This window comes from Coturnix japonica, chromosome 1, assembly GCF_054131305.1.
Source record: "Coturnix japonica strain WE chromosome 1, WE-NBRP24, whole genome shotgun sequence".
Classification (NCBI taxonomy): Eukaryota; Metazoa; Chordata; class Aves; order Galliformes; family Phasianidae; genus Coturnix; species Coturnix japonica.
This window is the reverse complement of record NC_140663.1, coordinates 151,302,103-151,313,042: the sequence shown is the minus strand read 5'-3', so window position 1 is coordinate 151,313,042 and position 10,940 is coordinate 151,302,103. Positions and strand designations below refer to the sequence as shown.

The 10,940-nt window shown below is 44.8% G+C and overlaps 1 long non-coding RNA gene across 2 annotated transcripts; it reads right to left on the bottom strand.

Moving 5' to 3' along the window:
* Positions 1-607: 607 nt before the first annotated feature.
* LOC146762785 (uncharacterized) lies at positions 608-9,470 on the bottom strand. Of its 2 annotated transcripts, none has more exons than XR_014942092.1 (3): positions 9,396-9,470; positions 8,416-8,479; positions 608-717 (listed from the first exon to the last, which is right to left on the bottom strand). It is a non-coding gene; the product is annotated as an uncharacterized LOC146762785 (long non-coding RNA). The 2 variants fall into 2 exon arrangements; XR_014942093.1 differs by lacking the exon at positions 608-717 and adding an exon at positions 4,949-5,135.
* Between the last annotated feature and the right edge of the window lie 1,470 nt (positions 9,471-10,940).

The following is a 10,940-nucleotide window of genomic DNA, read 5'->3' as shown; positions in this document are numbered from 1 at the left end:
GAATTAAGCATGCCTTTAACTAGGATTTTAGTATGTGATATTATAGCTCTTAAGACATTAGTAAATGTTATGATGCCAAGAAAATGTAAACAGCAGTCTTTACTCCTCTGTGTTTTAATTAGGAGATCAGCTGTGAATTTTCATCCATGTGTTAATGAGTAGGCAAAACAACTCAGCAGGAGAAGAGTACAGCCAATGGGCAGGATAGCATTTTAAGTGGTACTTCATGCAGTCAATCCAGTATTTGGAATGACAAAATAATAGAAACAAAATGTCTGCATGAATCATTTTGGAAGGTTCTGGCACTGTAGCTTAGTGACAGCAGCTCAGTCTCTCCCCTCAGTGTCCTATCCTTCCAGCAGTCATGGGCTAATGGGTTGTTGCTTCATTCAGAGGTTAAATCCCCATTATCAGCATATACAAGTCCCATAAATGCTTTACATAAGACCTTAGATAGTGGAAGACTTCTTACCAGGGGCTGTTGTGATAGGACAAGGGGCAGTTACTTTAAAATAAGAGTGGAGATTTAAATTATATGAGATATGAGATATGATATGAGAAGGAAATTCTTCACCGTGAAGGTGGTGAGGCACTGGCATTGCTGCCCAGAGAGGTTGTGGAGCTCCATCCCTGGAGGTATTCAAAGCCAGGTTGGATGGGACCCTGGGCAGCCTGAGCTGATGGGTAGCAGCCCTGCTCATGTGATTCTGGAGTTCTCTGGGAAAAATAAATAAAAAGTGCATGAGGAAATAGGGAAAGCAAGAGAAGAGAACTCATTTTGAGAGTGAGAGACAACATAAATGAGAGAAGGTTGAGAGAAAAGAAATGGGGATTGATGGAAAGACCAAGACATGACCATCAAAAGAAAATGGCCAAGAATGCATGCGCCCAAGCATGAAGGTTGAAAGAGATCCTAAAAGATCCCTTCCAGCTCTGGCTCTGGCAGCATCTTTGTGTTTTAGGCTAAACCTGCTCAGCACTTGCTCCAGGAACCAAATGCATCTCTGCAGAGCACTGAGAGGCATCCTGTCCACCACCCCAATCCAAAATGAGATGGAGCTAGATAGCAGGCAGCACAACTAAAGGTCACCAAGCTTTTCCCGTTCCCATGGAGGAGGCAGAAAGCAGCATTAACTGGCTTAACTGGCTGCCCTGAACAAAGGGCACATTGTTTCTCTGGACAATTTTCTTCTAGCAAAAGCTTGTGTGTGAATGTGAGAAATTCACTCTGGCAAAGCAGTGAATGTCAAAGTTTAGTCATTTTTCCTCAAAACTGGAATCAATGATTGCTTAAAAAAAAAAAAAAGGTCAACCCCTTTTGAAATGCTGAAGTTTCCATCAGAAAACAGATGCACGTCATTCACTTGGTCCATCGACTCCTCTTGATATCTGGCAATTGGGATGGACCTGGACCACATGGGAAGGGGCTGATTGCTGTGTGCTGGGTCGACACTTCCCTTGATGCTGCCAGCATTCCACCAGCCACTGCATTGAACAACCTGTGGCCCTAATAGTCCTTAATGTAGGACTCATTCGATGATGATTAAAGGCAGCATGATCCCCAGCCACCTTGCACTAAGTAGGTGGATGGTCTGAGCTGTGCAGCTTTGAGCTTCAAGCTGAAACATCAGCCATCCAGACAGCAGACAGGGAGGTGGGATGTGGTGCGCCAGGTTAAATGTAATGGGCTTCTGACAATGTCTTCTGTGTGTTTGGGATCTGTTTGGCTATCATATTGTAGCTGACACCTTTGGGAAGTTTCACCTTGTCAGTGATTTGCCCTTCCTGATGTTGGGTAGGATCAGTGCTTCTTCAGCTTGCCCAAGCCAAGCATCAAAATGCTATTTTCAGGGGTGGTAGACAAAGCAGAGGTGGCTGCCTGAAGACGTCATCTACCACTGTCACTGAGGCACTGGTGGCAGCGGCACTGGGAGACTAAGCCTTATCTCAAGAGAAAGAACTGGGATTTCTTTACATGATGTCACAGCAATGTACCCTTCACAGGGCTCAGATAATTTTTCCCTTTTGAATTTTACCTGCGGACCTGGTCTTCTCCATACCTCTCCTTGGAAAATCACGGCCCCATTGAGCTCAGCAAGTCAAAGGACTCAGATCTCCCATGGTACACAATCACAGCCCATCACTGTTTCCATTTCATCCCAAATTAGCAGCACAAGCAAAGCTGGGAGTTGTGCTCCAAGTCCACCAGCTGCAGGATAATCAGTTGTGAACAAAGAAATGCCGTGTTTCCTGGGCTGGCATCTCCCAGCAGTTCAGCCTGCTCTCTGTGGGGTTAGAAAGCACAGCGCTATTTCAGGCACTTTAATTTCTATTCTTCAGTAACTTCATGTTCATTGGAAAACAACTTTCTAATTATGTAGTGCCGCACAAAAAGCACAGACGGAACAGATTTGACAGCTGTTCTGTTGGACAGTTTTTACTTGGACAGCAAAAAGCAGGAAAAAGCAGTAAATTTACCACTGAGTCTTCCATTAGTATGGTGTTCTCCATTCCTCAGCACAGATCTTTGCCATCAAGATCCTTGAGGTTCTATCCTTGCAGGTGGACAAGCACCTTCCCTCCAGCAAAGCAATTCTTTGAGGCTGAATGATGGTGTCATGGGTGTATTGGGAAGGAAAGTGTGGAGCAGGACTCACAGAAGTTCAATTAAAAGCAAATGGTACTAAATGGTACTAAATGATCATTAGGCAAAGTAGAGATCTGATCTCTGAAATCAGTTTCGAGGCAGTTTGGCACCTCGTTGATGTATTTTAAATACTATCCATAGCTTTAAGTATCTTAAAAACTTCACACCTAGGGAAGGTGGACAGAAACACAAGATGACAATTTGACCTGAATTGGGTGAATCAGAGTCACTGTCCTTAAAGTTTTAGCCTGATTTTTGGCTAAGTAGGTGTGTTTCCCAGCGCTTCGTCATTCAACCTTTCTCACCCAACTTCCTCATGATCAAATATTTGGATAGCTCTCCTTTGAAATTCTACCCAGATTTCATATTATCAGCCACGACTGCTTGATTTTGCTCAGTCAGGCACACCCTCAAAGACCTCAAAGACCTTGAGGATGCTATTTGCATGAATGTCACTACAGTTTAAGGGGCAAGTGTTGGACCGTCTGTTTCTAAGTCTTTCCAAAGTCTTGTAAAACCAGTAGAAACTGGTCCCAGCTGGGAAGTTTAACAGTTGAGCTGCTGGGAAGGTCTAGAAAGCTTTTTTCTCCATTTTGCTTTGAAGTTCAAAGCAGCCATTGGGGTGAATGGAGAAGATGCTGGGTAATTTCTGTGCATGGAAGGGGAATAAGAGGCCAAATATGCCACAGCTTTGTGTTTCCAAGGACAGAACATGGTTGATATTGTTACTATTGTAACTCATCTGTGTACAGTGAAATGGGGATGATCAGGCTCTCCATTAGAATCATAGAATGGCTGAAGTGGGAGAGGACCTTAAAGACCATCCAGTTCTGCCATGGGCAGTGTCACCCACCAGCTCTGGCCCAGGGCCCCATCCAGCCTGGCCTTCAATGGGATGGGGCACCCACAGCTTCTCTAGGCAGCTGTGCCAGTGCCTCACCACTTTCTGAGTAAACAATTTCTTCCTAATATTTAACCTCAATTTCTCCTCTTTTAGTTAAAACCATCCCTCCTTGGAATATCCCCCTCCTGCTCATATCAGCTGCTCTCAAGTACTGGAAGGCCGCAATGAGATCTCCCTGGAGCCTTCTTTCTTCCCGTGTTCTCTCTATGCTGCCAAAAACCCTTTCAAGCAGGGTATCTTATTTAGTATTGAGCTATTCTAGATTCATTTTTCCACCTGAGTGATGCTACCACAGTTTTTGTGCAGTTAGACCTAAGCCATGTATGTAAATGACGGAGCAATGAACTGAGTCGGCCCAGTACCACTCATAGGCTCCTCTGGGCCTCAGTGTCAGCACTCAGCTTCATCTCTCTTCTATTTAAAATATATTTAAGTACAAGGAGTGCCCTATGGTGAGGCAGCACATCCTGGGGAGCTGGCTGGTGACTCACACCTTCTGGAAGGGGAACACTTGCTGCAAAAGGCATCTGTGTTTCCATCAGGGTCAGTCACTCCTGAGTCATGCAGAAGCAAAACTAGAGGGGTGGAAAAAAACGTTCATGCAGCCAATCCCAAGCAGGGCGGGTGGCAAATGCTGTCATCTGTTGGAGGGCGGAGGACAGGGAGAAAGGGAGAAGATGGATTTGGGGTGAGGAGAGAAAGAACAGAAAGAGGTTGTCTCCTGAGGAAGACAAAAAAGTACCTGTCTGCTACATAAATAAATCATAGTTTTCTATCCATAATGGCTTGCTATGTGAAAATAAGAGCCTTTTGCTGTGCCTGACTAATGGGCCACGGGGGTTCTCAGTGCTCACAAGGGATCCAGAGTAGCAAATGCTCCCTAGAGGCATCCTCTGCACCAGGACAAAGGCTGGAAGAGCTGCAGTGGCCACATCCACCCACAGCCCCCTTCTCTTGCCCAATGCAGAGCCAAATCTTCCTGCCCAACAGCCCCAGAAAGATTTTGGAGGGCTTCATTCTACCACTACTACCACATCTTGAGCCTCCCTTTTCCTGCTTGCAAAGGATGAAGGATGGTTTGCTTCATTTGGTAGAGCTGGTGGTCAAACTCCCTTTAAACCAAGAAGCTGACTCCAAAAAGATCTGCTTAAATTTATCCAGCAACGTTATGAAGACTTGGAAGTCATTGCATTGCTTGCCAGAATCTGCAGGGAGCTTGACACAGCTCCCAGACAAAGGTAATTTTGCTCCCTTTAGAGGTAACCCTGCTCCCTGGGGGCTGCCTTCTCAGAGCCTAAAAGAAGATGGAATGACTCAGGCAAGATCCTATGGGGACCACAGACAGGAGCAGCAGAGAAATGCTGACCCAGTGAACACAGATACATGCACATGCCATATAAGCACACACATTTTTTCCACTTCTCCAGTTTCATGACATTAGATAAAGGCACCAAACAGGGCTCTGCAGGTAGGCTAGCAAATCCCACACCACAGGAAACAGGGATGTCTGGAGGGTTTAACATCTTTTTTCCATTAGGATTTGTTGTAATTCTGGCTCTGAGATGAGCTGAGGGCATCAGTTTCCTGGTTATGGAGAAAATACAAGTTAGACAGCACAGCAGTTGGAGAAAAATCCAGCAATATCCCTTGTCTGAGGAGAGATCGGTTTTCCTGCCTGCTCCCATTAGCACAGTTGGTTTGCAACCGCACGCTGCTACCACCTATCAGGGCTCCTTCTTGATAAAAAGTCGACATTTGCAAGACTGACAGGTCTGTCCCTTTGCCATTTGGAGCTCACAAAAGCCAAGGGAAATTAATATTTATCTTGAAAGTATTTATTACTTTGGGATATGGTCCACAAACTGTGGAGGAAACCATCTGAAATAATATCGGTGAGCTAGCAAACATGTATTGCAAATGTATTTTTACTTTCACAAGTAAAGCATGAACTGTGAGGGGCTCAGGGAGAGAGGAGCAGTGGCTGAAGAAGCAAAGCAGCCCTCTGCCCTCACTATCTCACCCATCGCTTCCCTGCTTCTGTAGCTTCACGTCTGCAACCAGCCCTGGCTATAATGATTGTCACCATCATGATTGATAGGACAAGGGGAAATGGCTTCAAACTTAAAGAGCAGGGATTTAGGTTGGATATAAGGAAGAAGTCCTTTGCAATGAGGGTGGTGAGGCACTGGAACAGGTTGCCAGAGGTGTGGTGAATGCCCTTACTTGGAGACATTCAAGGTCAGGCTGGACTGGGCTCTGAGCAACCTGATCTAGGTGTGCTTATCTCTATTCATTGTGGGGGAGTTGGACTGGGTGACCTTTAAAGTCCAACTCTAAGGATCCAATGAATCTATGTTTCTATGCCAAGCTTTCAGGCTGAGCTTTTGCATGTGTACACGCAAGGATACGTGCATGCAAACCACACAGATCAAGGTTGTTCTTAGAAAACATTCAGAGTGTTTCCCATCTTGGATCCCATCTCTACACCATCTGCTTGGAACTGAGTGGAAAAAAAGCAAAGAAATTACCTGAAAACTTCACTAAAAGCTGGATGGGAAGTTACAGGCTTGATGTGAAGGCACACCAAAAGTGAACATTTCTACACTGAAAGCATCTCAAGGAAGTTTCACAGAAATATTTGGGTTTTATTCTTCCAGCCCTCCCCAAACATGTTTCATGGAGTGCACATCACAAGGCAGCACAGAAGCTCCACTGTCCTATTGTATTTTGAGTATCAGCCAATATTCAGTACTGAATTAAAACACCTTTTTTTTAATGTCAAGCTTTCACTACGTAGAAGCCAAGAGACATTTCAAAACAATGATGTTATTCAGAATGCCTGGGGAAGTCTGTCTCTATGGCTTGGAAACATACAGTTTATTTTTAGGCAAAAAGAAGGCTGCTTTTGGAAAGGTCAAGAGAAAGCACAACTGGAAGATGCTGAAAATGGCTGAACGGCTCCTTCTTGCTGAGCCACCCAGCCATGAGGAAGGGGCAGAAAGGCAGATGGCTCAGCCTCTGCTAGGAAAAAAGCTTGGATCAACCTTCTAAACAAGGTCAGAAATGGACTTTGGGAATGAAATTGGAAAGACTGAGCCACTTATATTAAATAAATACTAAAATGGATCTGACATTTTAAGTTCTTTTCCAGTTGCGAATGCCCATTATTTTGATGTGCGTTCCTGCCCCATTTGTCCCATCCTCATGGTATTCATGTCCATAACTGTAGAAATCTGTGTGGGAGAAAATGCTCTCAAAGATGTAGACCAAGCTGCAGATGATGCTGGAGATCTTCTTTCCGCATGGGATAAGGAAAACTAAGAGCCCAGTAAGAGTAAATGCTTTCATCCAGCTGTCTTTATGTGTTAAGGCGACTGTGCCTCCCAGTAGGAGAACTTAAGGATCTAGGGGAAAAGTACGGCCTCTCCCAACTACACAGTTCCTTTGGATCTTTACCTGTGAATTTCAGAAGAAACATCTAGAAGGGATTACAAGAGAAGCACAGGCCATTGAGTACCATGTGAGTTCATCAAATGAGTTCCTATGCATCCATATGCTCTTGATCTACTCAAGGGCATTGAAATCCTATTCCTTCTCAGACCACAGACAATACCCTGCTTTGCATTTTTAGGCTGGAGAGATGAAGAAGTGAAATAGGTTGTTGTATGTTGATCCAGGAGAGGCTAATTATGCATCTTTTGGTTCCCTCCGCTTGCCTTTCTACAGCACTGAGGAGGTTGTGATGCTCTTTGGCTTAATCCGAGAAGGGGCACTGGAGGAACTGTTTTTTGACTACCTACACAATATGCTGGGGCTGGAGAAGAACTCATGGGAAGTATTTTGTGCTAAGAGATAACTTGCACAGATGGTAAAAGTATGAAGAACCGCAGCATCCCTGGTGAGATGCACGACTGAAAACATTATGCAATGATATGGGTGTTTTGTGGGTGAGAACCTACAGCTTCCCACTGCAGTCAACAGGGCTGGAGCTGCCCTATAGCTTGGAAAAAACAACAGGCTGCTTCATTTAGTTTTGTGCAGTGGGAGCTGGCGGGTACCAGAGCCAGCTGCCAAGGCAGGAATTTCTTCTGAGATTGTTTAAGGCTGCAGAAGTGCTGTGAGCAACACACACGGACAGCTCTGAGAGGAGCTCTTGAAGTCCCTAATCCCAAACTCGGCTCTTGTTCAGACCACCAACTTCTTTGGATGAGACATGTGGCTACAGCCAAGCTCTCATCAGCTCCCTCTGAGTTTGAGTGGAGGCATACTGGAGAAATTTGCCTTGTGCTTTAAGTGGAATTCAATAGAGCATGCCAAGAAGCTTTGAGACAGTTGATGTGTGGCTACTAACGCCTAATAACCCAGTGGTGTATTAGCAGCACATTGTGCCAGCTGTCAACACAATAAATGAGCGGGGATGCTGTTTAGAAAGAGAACTGAGCCCTCTAAGCAAAACTCACATTCTTTTTCCTATAATAAACTCTGCAGATGAGCAAAGCTACTGCTCATAAAGCAGTTTTCCAAGTGCATAAAGCTATTAAAATATACACAGCGTTAAGAAGCCATCTATGAACAAAGACTGCCCAGATCGGTGCTTGGTGCTGCAGGAAAGCCCAGGACAGTCAAAGCTTAAAAACACCGAAGCCATGGGCCAGCTCTTGGTGTAAACACAAGGGGACAGTAATAAGGTATGCTGGCTTTTGGGCTGTCCTTACATTAACTCTACTGTTTTCAGCGATGGAGAGAAAAACAGGGGAGAATATGATCATCCACTTAAATCTAACCGAGATGTTCAGATACTGGTTTATTAACCCAGAAATTATCTGCAGTTGAAACAGCCACTTGCTATGAAACGCTTCCTTACCTGGTGTCTTTACAGTACACACTGTAGCATGGGGACACCTGGGGGTTCCCTCTCCTTGTAAAGGCTATGGAAAGAGCCAAGGACAACAAAACTGATCAATACTTCAGTTTCCAAAACAGAAGTGAAAGAACAAAAGCAAAGTTCTATAAGCCCTTTGTATCAGCTGCTCTGTTGATACAGGAGCATTTAACTGGTGACTCAGAGCCTGTAAGAAGAAAAGGGTCCTGATGTAATCTGTTTTACAGCTCTAAACCCTTGAGATACAACGGTCAGTATGCTCTTACATGAACGTCAAGCTATTGAGATAGCTAGAACCATTAGCCAGGCTGCAGTGAAGTCAGCAATGTAAAACGCCTGTTAAATTAACACAGAAAACAGGAGTTCTCCCCACTGAGGATATACTGTTTGCAATGTCAGCGCACAGAACTGGATTTGGCTCAGTAGCTGTTGCTGTCACATTGGCTTTAGGACAATTATTCTGCTTCCAAACACAGCACACTGTAAAGTTGGACGTTTCTCTCTAGCAGATGTGATGTCTAACATATTCAAGCACCTTCACATAAATGACTCTCATGCAAAACAGGCTCCAGTGTGGCAAAAATAACTCTTGGGCAGTAAACTGGGAGCTGATGGAGTCTGAGTTCACCTACAGAGACCCACGTGAGGTGTGTTTTTTCTGTTTCAGAGAGATTGAAGCAGTGGGATGATAGCCTAAAAGCGGCAGTAAGACCTAAGAGAATCTGTATTTGCAGACACATGTTTCCCACCAGGAAGATGCAGTCCCTGTGTGTTCTCTTTGCAGACATTTGATACTGAAAACAAAGCTGAAATACAGTCACCAAGCATTTGTAATAGAGGTGAGAAGGCACAGGGGCAGTGGGCTCCAGGAGAGGGCAGAGGCTGAGCCCTTCAAGGCAGAGCCTGCTTTTACTATTGCATAGTCACTGCCAACACTGTCTCCCTCCCTCACAAGGCCTCACCTGGCTGTAGGTGCATCAACAGCAGCTAAAGACACACAGGGGAGAAAAATCCTTCCTTTGGCTCTTCTGGAGAAAAATCCTTCCTTCGGCTCTTCTGGAGAAAAATCCTTCCTTTGGCTCTTCTCTCCCTGCTATAAAAGGCTCAGAAAAATGAGTATGTTAGCCAGCTTAATGAGTTACCACGTATCAGCTGAGCCTGGGTGACCGCACCGAGGACACAGTCAATAGCAAACTCAAGATAAGACACATTAGCTCAAGCCTCAGCGATAGAGATTTAAACTAATCCATTTAACCTTGAATTTGCAGCAGGTAAGGAGCACACTTGTAAATAATTGTTGCTCCTCACCCTATGCATGTTAAACTGGGACAATATGTTTGCTTAGTGGTGTTGGCTGAGAGACTGTTCTGAGTCCAAATTCTGCCTCACGGTTCAAGAAGGTCAAAACAAGGATTAAAAAGCCAGACTGGCCCACAAGGACAGTGCAGCCTCCATGAGTGGTCACTGCAGATAGAGCATCACAAGAACTTTTCTCAGCAGTGCATTGTTGAGTCACATATGTAATTAGATGATGAACTTAAGTATCCTCCAGAGAAATGACATCTACATCAGTGCCTTCGTTCTGACACAAGGCTTTCAAAATAGAGCATCAACTGAACGGAATTCAGACCATCAGCTTCACAGAAGACACTCCCATATTTTGTAGCTGACGTTCTCCAGAGCTGCTGTATAAGCAGGCAGAAATCACCACCTGTTTATGCATAAATAAGATTAAATAAAACAAGCAGATGGTGATTTAATCCCCAACTCCATCCCCAGTTGACCTCACATCACATCAAATGAGGAACATGCTGTGCTTTAAACCTTTGCTTATATGGGAAAAGTCTTCAGGATTGAGCGTCTACAAGGACAAAGTACTGCTCTTCCCAAAATACATACAGTAGTTCAGCGACATCACTCTGTAAAGAGAAACAGCCAACTTTAAGTACTGACTACAACCTGCATGGCTTCACCAGGCGCAAGTCATGCCTAACCAACCTAGTGGCCTTCTGTGGTGGTGTAACTGTGTCATTAGTCAAGGGAAGCACCACTGGTTTTCAGACATTCAAGGTCAGGCTGAGCAGGGCTCTGAGCACTTGATCTGGCAATAGGTGTCCCTGTTCCTTGCAGGGGAGTTGAACTGGATGACCTTTAAAGGTCTCTCTCAGCTCAGAATGAATTTTGATTTGGTGATCACAGATCAGCCATTCAGCTGTGTCAGGCAGCAACTGAATGTGCACAGGGAAAGCGGAACACTCATGCCCAGTACTTCAAGCTATCTGATTAGAGTGATGAAGAAGCAAACAGCTGCTCATTCCCCTTCACCCAGACATCACTTGAGTTGGCCTCTTCTGAAACATGTGGCTTACCTAAAAAACTGAGTTCAAATCATTCTGCCTCTGGAGCAGAAACATCCACAACCCACAGCCATTCCATCTCTCACCATACCAAACAGTGCAAAAGTGAAGGAAGACAACTAAAAGCTTTCAGCAGAAAGCCAGCTCACT